The following is an 11,779-nucleotide window of genomic DNA, read 5'->3' as shown; positions in this document are numbered from 1 at the left end:
GGTCTCTTTGTTCAGCAACATCACCTAGGACCTTACCATTAAGTGTATAAGTCCTGCTAAGATTTGCTTTCCCAAATGCAGCACCTCGCATTTATCTGAATTAAACTCCATCTGCCACTTCTCAGCCCATTGGCCCATCTGGTCCAGATCCTGTTGTTATCTGAGGTGACCCTCTTCGCTGTCCACTACACCTCCAATTTTGGTGTCATCTGCAAACTTACTAACTGTACCTCTTATGCTCACATCCAAATCATTTATGTAAATGACAAAAAGTATCCTGCCTCTCAAGGATACAATTGAAACCTCCCCTGAGAGGAATGAATTCACTCGCACTGATGGAGCTAATAAGAGTAGAAACTTCTTTGAGGATGCACACCCGTTCAGGTCCCATCCAAAGCATGTAAATGTTCACAAAATGAAGCACTGTGTCTCTGAAGTGAGCTGTGAGTTAAAGCAAATAACCTGGCATATGCCCCTTGACTCTCAACATCCCTCACTGAAAAAAAGGGACGAGCAAGATAGCCACCCTGCCAGAACTGGAGGCCAGGTGACTCATGAAGACCCTTCCCTGTCACTCCAGGAGCCACGTAGCTTTGTTTCCTGAAATGGTCTGGGTTTCTTGCAGGATGCTTACTGTGTACTTTCGTTCCCTGAGGAGTGAGAGGACACAAAATTTGTGCTGTGCCTTCCCGCTGCCATTAATGTTGAGGCTAGCTATAGATGTCTTCATGGCTGCCTAAAACAATGAATCCAACTTACTGAGGGGTGGAAAGGACTCTATTTTGTTCCCTTTCAACTCACTGAGGACATTGCAAAAGAATCCCTGGCAGTGTTGCTTCACATTTTTATCCATTCCCAGGGCTGCCTGGGTAACAGTCAATGGCTGCCCTTACAAATGGAAAGCTATTTCAAGTGGTGTACCACAGAGCTCAGTGTTTGAACCCTGCTGTTTGTTTTATACATTAACAATTTGGACTTGAATGTGGGGTGCACCATTGGGAAATTTGTAGATAACTGTAAAATTGGCTGTGCAGTGAATAGTGTAGAGGATAACTGTAAGCTCCTAAATCATCTAGGTAGGTTGCTGGTGTGGGCTCATGGAGTTCAACTCTGATAAGTATGAGGTAATGCATTTAGGGAGGTCAAACGGTAAAAGGGAATACACAATAAATGGGAATATACTGAGAGGGGTAGATGAAGTGAGAGATCTTGGTGTGCAAGTGCACAGGTCCCTAATGGTAGCAATACAGATAGATAAGGTTGTAAAGAAGGCATATAGAGTGCTGTCCTTCATTGGCTGAGGTAAGGAATACAACAGTAGGGATAAAATGATAAAACTGTATATGACACTGGTGAGGCCACAACTAGAGGATTGTAGGCAATCTGGTTGCTACACTACAGGAAGGATGCAATTGCTCTGGAGAAGTCATTTTGGTTGCAGGTCTTAGAATTCACTCCCTCACTTGAAGCCATATCAAAGAAATGTCCTTTATATCGTTCTGTTCAGCGTGGAGAATTCTCCTGTAGTGGTTGCTGCTAGACACCATCTAATGCCTTGCCTGGTCAACTGTCTGAATACACAATGGCATTGTACCCTGCTATCTGGAAGTGCCCAGTGATGCACTCTGTAGGACTGGCTATGGAGAACATTGAATGTGGCAGTCAAAAACAATAAAAGGTTCATGGACTCCCAGGTCACTTATTGTTTCTAAGCCCTTGAGGAGTGAAGGGAGTGCTCTTACAATGTTTCACAGAACTTTGAAACCGTTCTTCTGATCTTTGGTGGAAGGGGATTCTCCTTGTGGTTCCAGACCGGGACCTGACCAAAGTGGCCATGGACAGCTTCAGGCAGTGGGAAATGGAAAGAGTTGCCTGCCTCTTCCCTGTGGTTACCAGGGTGGAGAAGGAATATGTGATGCCCATTGCCATGCTATGGACTCTTGAGAGCAGTGGGCACTACTACAGGAGCTAGAGACTATCATCCCTGTTCACGCCTCGAAACACCATTGCCATTGATATGTACATCCCAGCTGCCATTGCTAGGCAACATGGAGCCAATCAGAAGGCAGCAAGAAACAATATCACAAAACCTTCATTCAAACTCCTTCCACTAAGGTTGTCCCAGAGTCACATGATCAGCTTTCTGATGTACAAATTTGATGGGCTGAAGGGCATGTTGAGTCAACCCAGCAGCTTTATTTAAGGTCATGGCTTCCCGAACCCCATGACCAATCTGCTTTGGCCTCTCCTGCCAACAGCTGAAATGAAACTATTATCGCCTCAAGACACAATCTGTCAAATGTCCCCCATCCATAAATGACAAGATATCCAGACAACACAACAAAATCTCTCAATCTGACCAATAGCTCAGACCAAAAGAATTGCGGATGCTGTAAATTTAGAAACAAAGACATAAATTGCTGGAAAAGCTCAGCAGGTGTGCAGCGTCTGTGAAGAGAAATCAGAGTTAATATTTTGGGTCCGGTGACCATTTCTCAGTCTCAATATCTCAAACCTTTGTTTTCATTTTTGGCTTCCAGCTTTGTAAAGTTTGAACTTTCCCTAACTTTGTTAAGTTGTCTTTCCAACTTGTGTTGAGCTGTCTGAGATGAACGCAGATTCCACAGAATTATTAGGCTTTGGTAGAGGGGCAATTCCTGAGCATCAGTGTATTGGTGCAACAACTCCTCGCCTTAATATTGATTCAAGTCCTTTGGCAAAAACTGGGTGAGGAACATTTATCAGTGTATACTAACACACTGGCTTTTGTTTAAATGTAAAGTGATTTAATCAACTATTCAAGTCCTTTGATTGTGAAAACTCAGCTTTGAAATGTTTTGTGGCTGATCCTCTGGGCTTTCTGATTTGTCCAATGTTCCCACTGTGTTCAAATGTTGTGCTCATTAGTTTTATGATATGAGGCTACATGCCTCCAAGTCTGCGTAGCCGTGTTTGTGATGGCTGAAGAGATTTTTTGAAAAACAGTTCAGCGTTAGGAAGTGCACGAACCACAGGTTAGTATGCAGGTGTCAGGAAAGTGATAACAATTTTATTGTTTATTGTGAGAGATATTGAATACAAAAGTATGGAGATTCTGCATCAGTTAGCATTGGTGAGACCACTTTCTCTATAGCCAGGGCATCCACCTTCAGATAAGTTAAAAATCACACAACACCAGGTTATAGTCCAACAGGTTTAATTGGAAGCACTAGCTTTCGGAGCGCCGCTCCTTCATCAGGTGGTTGTGGAGTAGGAGATAGCAGAGTTCAAGGCATGTGGTAATTTATTCACACATTCCACTGGTACAATGCAGAGAGAGGCCAAAGACTATCCTGAATTTGGCCTCGACATGAGAGTCCAATTACCCCCTTAATCTTCAACTCAGATCGGAAGAAAATTCAATGACACTCTAATTTTAAATACAAGTAAAGTGTCTTTTATACATTGTTCTTGTAAGATTAACATGGCAGCACATACTTTGTCCCCCTGTAAATTATTGATTAACTAGTGCTGGATTGTTCACTTATGATTTGGTTCCCAGTATATCATTCTATGTCAGTAATCGCTTATTGCTGTGATCTGAATGGACCCATTTTGGTATGCGGGAAACCAAACTCTCCATGGTCACTTGTGCCCTTTTATCTCTCAATTATGACCTCTGTGTCTGCTATTTTGCACAATAATTTAACGGAGTCTTTGAGATTTCCCACCATTCCAACTCTTTAAGCGGCTGTCCTTGATAAGAGACAGTGAAGCCTGTCTCTATTACTCGTAACTAATTTTTAAACATTTCTTTCTAATATTTTAGTGTTTTATATACATGCACACACCTTTCTATAACACTTCAGAATCTATATCTATGATTATCTTGAAGAATCCTAATTAAAACCTAGTTGTAATATTATTACTGATTGACTAGAAAAAAACTTAAGAGGAATAACTAATTGGTATGAAATGTTATTACCTTTAGGGTAGCAACAAATATTGCACATTCAACCTTTCTGAAACAGACAACTTATTGTCTTGAGCACTGAGAACACAAACCGTTCCTGCACTCTCTAATTCCTATTAAACACGTACTACAAAGCTGGTTGGGGCCATAATGGCCAATAGAGGCACCACTTAAATTATGAAGATATTCATGTTTGTTTGTATCTTTCCCACTTCCCTGATGGAATTTTGAATCAGAAATACTCGCTTATCTCCCATGAATCCTTTCAGGCCACAGGAATGTCAGCACAAAATAAAAATTCATTCAAATGTAAAGTCTTTAAAATCCTTTGGATTTAACAGTCTATTGCTTGATGATTTCTTGCGCTTCTTTGGTAGGCTGGATTCAGTCTTCTCCTGCAATGACAGTGTGGTCAGCGTATTCTAGTTACTTGTCCTCCATTAAATGTAGGGATGAGGGCGTGGTTTTTCAGCTTCCGCATACAATATTTGAACAATTTTACAGTGCTATTCATATAATAATCATAACAACAATGATTATGATTCCCTGGACCAAAGATGTTCTCAGGTCTCCCAGCCATCCCGTGGCCCAAATCCATAGGCTCGAGATTGGGGATTGTTTAAGCTTGATCACTTCATTATGAATGTGATCAGCCAAATTAGTTAATTTCCTCAGAGTTGTCTGGGATATATGTTCCACATGCTCTGTCAATGAGTGAATATGTACTTCCTTTTCCTGCTAGTAGCCAATCAAGGGCCATCCTGTTTTCTGTACCAATGTGGTTCACATGGCAACGATTTCAGCATTAGTCTGATCAAGTGCCTGAGAGATATCATTTACCACCTGTTCGAGGATAGCTGCCATATTGATAGGTTCCCTGATTTGCTTGGCTACACCGTACCAGGGTAACAAGATGGCAAAGAACCTTTCTGTTTTTGTAACGGAATGTATGTGCTCTCTCAGTGATCTCTCCAGGAGGGATGACATATTGTGTATGAATGGCACCACGTAACCTAGGTGACATGACCCTGTCCAAGATGGCAGTAGCCATGCATATGCTTTGTGTCCACACACAAAGTAAGTGCCATGGTATGGGATAAAATGAGTTACATATTCAGAAAACCTGACATGATTAAAAGTCCCTGCTGATGTGTGGTTGTTAAAATTAAGTTTATATGTCAGCAAAGTGGCATTAAAATATTGAATGCAACTACTCTGACCTGCAGACCAACCCTCTGGCTCATATTTAATAAGGCAAATAGAAGCAATTGGTCTTTCTACCTTTGATGTGGTAGTCGTGTATGGTAGATATTCAATTCAGGTAGGTACCAGCCTTCAAAACCAGAAACGTTGTACCCTGCTGATTCCCACTTATCTGGTCTCTGATATAATATAATCTGGTCTCTGCAGAAGGTTTGTCAGCCATATGAATCTCAGCTATTAGGGATTCATTTTGGCAAGTGATCCATTCTGACACTTCAGATACAAGGAAAGGAATTGGTCTCAGAGGGATACTGTCCTTTGAATGTATGGGAATGTGTGAAAAAAACCCATAGAGATGTACAGCACAGAGACAGACTCTTTAGTCCAATTCATCCATGCCATCTGGACATCCGAAACTAATATAGACCCTTTTCCAGCACTTGGCCCATATTTGCTCTAAACCCTTTTTATTCATATACCCATCCTTTTAAATGATGTAATTGTATCAGCTTCCACCACTCCCTCAGGCAGCTCATTTGACACACACACCACACTCTACGTGAAAAAGTTGTCCTTTAGATCCCTTTTAAATTTTTCCACTCTCACCTAAACCTATGCCAACTAGTATTGGACTCCCCCACCCAAGGGAAAAGATCTTGTCTATTTATCCTATCCATGCCTCTCATGATTTTATAAACTTTGCTGCCTCTGACACTCCAGGGAAAACAGCCCCAGCCTGTTCAGCCTCTCCCTGTAGCTCAAACCTTCCAACCCTGGCAACATCCTTGTAAATCTTTTCTGAACCCTTTCAAGTTTCACAATATCCTTCCTATAGGAGGGAGACCAGAATTGCACCCATTATTCCAAAAGTGGCCTAACCAATGTGTGGTTAACATAAAGTGTGTAAGTCCTGCTCTGATTTATCTTTCCAAAATGCAGCACCTCCCCTTTATGTAAATTAAACTCCATCTACCACTCCTCTGCCCGTTGGCCCATCTGATCATGATCCTGTTGTCTATAAACATATTAACATTAAGTTCTCTCTTTACAGGTGCCTATCTGTTATCAGTGGGATCAAAATTGAGAGAAACCCACAGAGGAGTAATGTTACGAAGTTGAAAGTATTTATGTTCACTTTAAAATACAAAATATTTTCTGAGTTTTAAAGTAAACTTAAAGCAGGCTGAGCTGCCTGAATGAAGAGGCTGGAAAACAAGCTGTTCCAAAATAGATACATGTAGCAAATGGCTGTTAAATGGATACCTGAATTTTGATTGCTGTTTCGACAACAATTTGAATTTAACCAATCAGTTTAAATTATGTCTATGATGCTCAAACCTAATCAAGTTTGAAGTTATTGTTTTGACAGCATCAGACCCATGAGATGGTACAATGTTTTGGGGTAGAAAAAAAGCAGAAATTTGATCAGAGAACAACTACTATCAATTAGCTGAGCAACTTCCTTAGAGCCAGAGGGCTAAATGCCCAACTAACGTCTTGCTCTGAAAGAAATTAGAAAATACTCTCTATCAAAGGTAAACCACACCAACTGTAAAAAGAAAGAAGACGATCCAGAGAGATCAGTAGACGGAAGATTGAAGACTGCAGAGATGACAAAGATTGAGTGGATTTGAGATTAAGTTAATGTAATGTGTAATAAATATGTAATTGTAACAGCATTTTTTATAGCGTTGGCATCAGATAGTAAGTAGTTAAGAACCAGGGGGCTTGGATTTGTTGATAGTTATTGTCTAGTGTTCACTACTAGAGTTAGGAAAATAAATTGTTAATTCCCTTTAACAAGTGAAAATTAGGAGTTCTCTCTCACTCATGTTTTAACAGGGATTATGAGGCAAGGTGGGCTTTTCTAGGGATTTGGTTTTAACTAACAGAGGGGGTCGACCTGCCCATCGTAACAGTTTGGGGGCTCACCATTGAGATTTGGACAGGTTCAGACAGATCCAGTGTGGGATTTAGACAGATCCAGTCTGGGATTGGACAGATTTAGACAGATCCAGTCTGGGATTTGGACAGATCCAGTCTGGGATTTGGACAGGTTCAGACAGATCCAGTCTGGGATTGGACAGGTTCAGACAGATCCAGTCTGGGATTTGGACAGATCCAGTCTGGGATTTGAACAGATTTAGACATATCCAGTCTGGGATTTGGACAGATCCAGTCTGGGATTTGGACAGGTTCAGACAGATCCCAGTCTGGGATTTGGACAGATCCAGTCTGGGATTTGGACAGATTCAGACAGATCCAGTCTGGGATTTGGACAGGTTCAGACAGATCCAGTCTGGGATTTGGACAGATCCAGTCTGGGATTTGAACAGATTTAGACAGATCCAGTCTGGGATTTGGACAGATTTAGACAGATCCCAGTCTGGAATTTGGACAGATCCAGGCTGGGATTTGAACAGATTTAGACAGATCCAGTCTGGGATTTGGACAGATCCAGTCTGGGATTTGGACAGATTTAGACAGATCCAGTCTGGGATTTGGACAGGTTCAGACAGATCCCAGTCTGGGATTTGGACAGATTTAGACAGATCTAGTCTGGGATTTGGACAGATCCAGTCTGGGATTTGGACAGATCTAGTCTGGGATTTGGGCAGATTCAGACAGATCCAGTCTGGGATTTGGACAGATTTGGACAGATCTAGTCTGGGATTTGGACAGATCCAGTCTGGGATTTGGACAGGTTCAGACAGATCCAGTCTGGGATTTGGACAGATCCAGTCTGGGATTTGGACAGATTTAGACAGATCCAGTCTGGGATTTGGACAGATCCAGTCTGGGATTTTGGCAGGTTCAGACAGATCCAGTCTGGGATTTGGACAGATCCAGTCTGGGATTAGGGCAGGTTCAGACAGATCCAGTCTGGGATTTGGACAGATCCAGTCTGGGATTTGGGCAGGTTCAGACAGATCCAGTCTGGGATTTGAACAGATTTAGACAGATCCAGTCTGGGATTTGGACAGATTTAGACAGATCCAAGTCTGGAATTTGGACAGATCCAGGCTGCGATTTGAACAGATTTAGACAGATCCAGTCTGGGATTTGGACAGATCCAGTCTGGGATTTGGACAGGTTCAGACAGATCCAGTCTGGGATTTGGACAGATCCAGTCTGGGATTTGGACAGATCCAGTCTGAGATTTGGGCAGGTTCAGACAGATCCAGTCTGGGATTTGGACAGATCCAGTCTGGGATTTGGGCAGGTTCAGACAGATCAAGTCTAGGATTTGGACAGATCCAGTCTGGGATTTGGACAGATTTAGACAGATCCAGTCTGGGATTTGGACAGATCCAGTCTGGGATTTGGACAGATTTAAACAGATCCAGTCTGGGATTTGGACAGATCCAGTCTGGGATTTGGACAGATTTAGACAGATCCAGTCTGGGATTTAGACAGATCCAGTCTGTGATTTGGACAGATCCAGTCTGGGATTTGGACAGGTTCAGACAGATCCAGTCTGGGATTTGGACAGATCCAGTTTGGGATTTGGACAGGTGCAGACAGATCCAGTCTGGGAATTGGACAGATCCAGTCTGGGATTTGGACAGGTTCAGACAGATCCAGTCTAGGATTTGGAGAGGTTTGGACGGATCCAGTCTGGGATTTGGAGAGGTTTGGATAGATCCAGTCTGGGATTTGGACTGGTTTAGTTCGATCCAGTCCAAGATTTGGACAGGTTTAGGCAGAAAGTGTTTGGGATTTGGAGAGATTCAGACAGATCTCCGGGATTCGGATAGATCAGGTCCAGGATCTGGATGGATTTGGACTGATCTGAACAGATTTGGGTTACAAAAGGTCCCAGAAATTTTAAACAGACTTGCAGATTACTGTTGTAGATCTTTAAATATCAATTTAATTTCAGTTACTTGTAGTTCATTAAATTAAAAGTGAGGGAAATAGTTCTTAACATTGCTGAAGAGGTTCTGGGATTTGAAGATGCTTCCCAAATTTGCCAAGAAAGTTTAGAAAGACAGAGGAAGGATATTCTTGTCGAATTAGCAAACAGGTTAGAATTAGGTTTCACCAGGGACAAAAGGAAAGCTGAAATTGTAATGGGGTAGGCCAAGCACTTCTGTATATCAGAGAAACAGACAAGTGCCGTAGAGTTAGAAAAACCTAAATTGCAAAGGAGGCAAATGGAGTTAGAAGATAAAGAACGAGGGAGAAGATTCTTAGCTGAGCAAAAAGAGAGAGAAAAGAAAGAGAGAAGAAAGAGAGAGAAGAGAATGGGAAAAAGGAGAAGGAGAGAGAAGTTGAACTTCAGAAGTTCTGAATTAGTCAGGAAAGTCAAGTGAACAGGATGGAGGTGCAGAGAGAAGGTAGGCATGTATATGAATATGTTAAAACATTGCCACATTTTGATGAGAGAGATGCCGAAGTCTTCATTATTTCATTTGAAAAACTGACTGGGCAGATGGAGTGGCCAGAGATAATGCTGTTTCAGACTAAGCTGGTAGGCAGAGCGAGTGAGGTATTTGCCATGCTGTCAGATGAGGGGTCAAGAGATTATGAAGAGGTTAAACAGGCTATTTTGAGTGCTTATGAATTGGGACCAGAAGCATATACAGAACAACCTCGATTATCTGAACGAGATGGGTGGAGACTATTTTGTTTGGTTAACTGATTGTTCAGATATACTGATCTGATTGTAAACAAAGGAAGCCATACTGAACATAATTACATAAAAAGCACATTTACAGAGTTTTTATTCCATTCAATTGATAAAATGTGTACAAACTGGATATTTCTTCAAAATTCATGATATTTTACAAATAAAATCACTTTTTGGCTTGAGTTTGACTGAAGTCTGTGACATTTTCCTTGGTTTTATCCCGGTCCTCAACAGCAGCCGGCGTCTTTCTGTGCCGTATCATCCCACTGTCTAGACAAACCAAGTGTTGTCCCTCCATCCTCAGCAACCACCAAGCCCTGAGAGATAGAGAGAGAGAAGAGAGAGGCATAAAATACAGGGGGAACATGAGAGAGAGGGAAGATATTTTTGCTGACTTCAGTTTCCATCCTCTCATCAATTTTCTTTTAGGGGGATAATGTTTTTCTCCTGTTTATTTTCATATGTGATAATTCACAACAATTTGCTCTCCCCCATCAAAACAAAGTTACATTAAATTGTCATGTCGGCTGAAAGATATTGAACTGCTTTCTGTTTGGCAAAAAAAAAGTCATCATGAGATAACAGGAGGAAAAAGCAATGGAAACGAAAAATGCGAGTGCATTTTTTAAGTTAAATCTTTGGAGAATGAGCGGAGGAAAAACAGTGTTGGGTTGCAAAACAGAGCAAGTTAATATTGAGCCTTTTCATAGAAAGTGTAAGACTTAACTCTAACATCACGTCTCAAGTATATATTTGGAGTTAACTATTTATTAAAACATACTTGCACCTATAATTCCTGTTAAAATTTACAAAATGATGCATTAAATGGTTGAGGAATTAAAGTTTCCTACTTCAACTGAAATGCATGTATAGGGACTTTGAGATCTTGTTTGGATAATCCAAAATTTGGATAATTGATGTTTGGATAACTGAGGTTGTTCTGGAGACAGTGGTTCAGAAACATAAAGAAGGGACCAGGTCAGACTTATGTTGAGTTCGAAAGAATTAAATGTAGCAATTTTGATAGGTAGGTGCTGGCCTTAAAAATAGACAAGCCCTTTGAGGCTCTAAGAGAGATTATTCTGCTGGAGGAGTTTAAAAACTCCCTTCCAGAGATGATAAGAATTCATGTAGATGAACAGAAAGTTCAAGAAGTGAGAAGAGCAGCAGAGATGGCAGATGAATATGCATTGGTGCATAAAATGGGCGGCACAGTGGTTAGCACTGCTGCCTCACAGCGCCAGAGACCCGGGTTCAATTCCCGCCTCAGGCGACTGACTGTGTGGAGTTTGCACATTCTCCCCGTGTCTGCGTGCGTTTCCTCCGGGTGCTCCGGTTTCCTCCCACATTCCAAAGATGTGCAGGGCCAGGTGAATTGGCCATGCTAAATTGCCCATAGTGTTAGGTAAGGGGTAAATGTAGGGGTATGGGTGGGTTGTGCTTCGGCGGGTCGGTGTGGACTTGTTGGGCTGCAAGGCCTGTTTCCACACTGTAATGTAATCTAAAAAAAAAATGAAATTTAGCTTCCAACAGGAATTTCATCCAGTGAGGGATAGAAATTGGGAGAAGGGGAGATCCTTCACTACAAATCAAAGAGTAGATCACACTGGGAATAGTTTACCACAGATGAAAAAAGAAGCATAAGGAGATGAAAAGGCGGTGAAAGGCCTCAGATGTTACCATTAGACAATAGACAATAGGTGCAGGAGTAGGCCATTCAGCCCTTCGAGCCTGCACCGCCATTCAATATGATCATGGCTGATCATTCCTAATCAGTATCCTGTTCCTGCCTTATCTCCATAACCCTTGATTCCACTATCTTTGAGAGCTCTATCCAACTCTTTCTTAAATGAATCCAGAGACTGGGCCTCCACTGCCTTCTGGGGCAGAGTATTCCACACAGCCACCACTCTCTGGGTGAAGAAGTTTCTCCTCATCTCTGTCCTAAATGGTCTACCCCGTATTTTTAAGCTGTGTCCTCAGGTTCGGCA

The sequence above is a fragment of the Chiloscyllium plagiosum genome, chromosome 27 (genome assembly GCF_004010195.1).
Source record: "Chiloscyllium plagiosum isolate BGI_BamShark_2017 chromosome 27, ASM401019v2, whole genome shotgun sequence".
Classification (NCBI taxonomy): Eukaryota; Metazoa; Chordata; class Chondrichthyes; order Orectolobiformes; family Hemiscylliidae; genus Chiloscyllium; species Chiloscyllium plagiosum.
The sequence above is the reverse complement of the archived record's forward strand: the minus strand, read 5'-3'. Positions refer to the sequence as shown.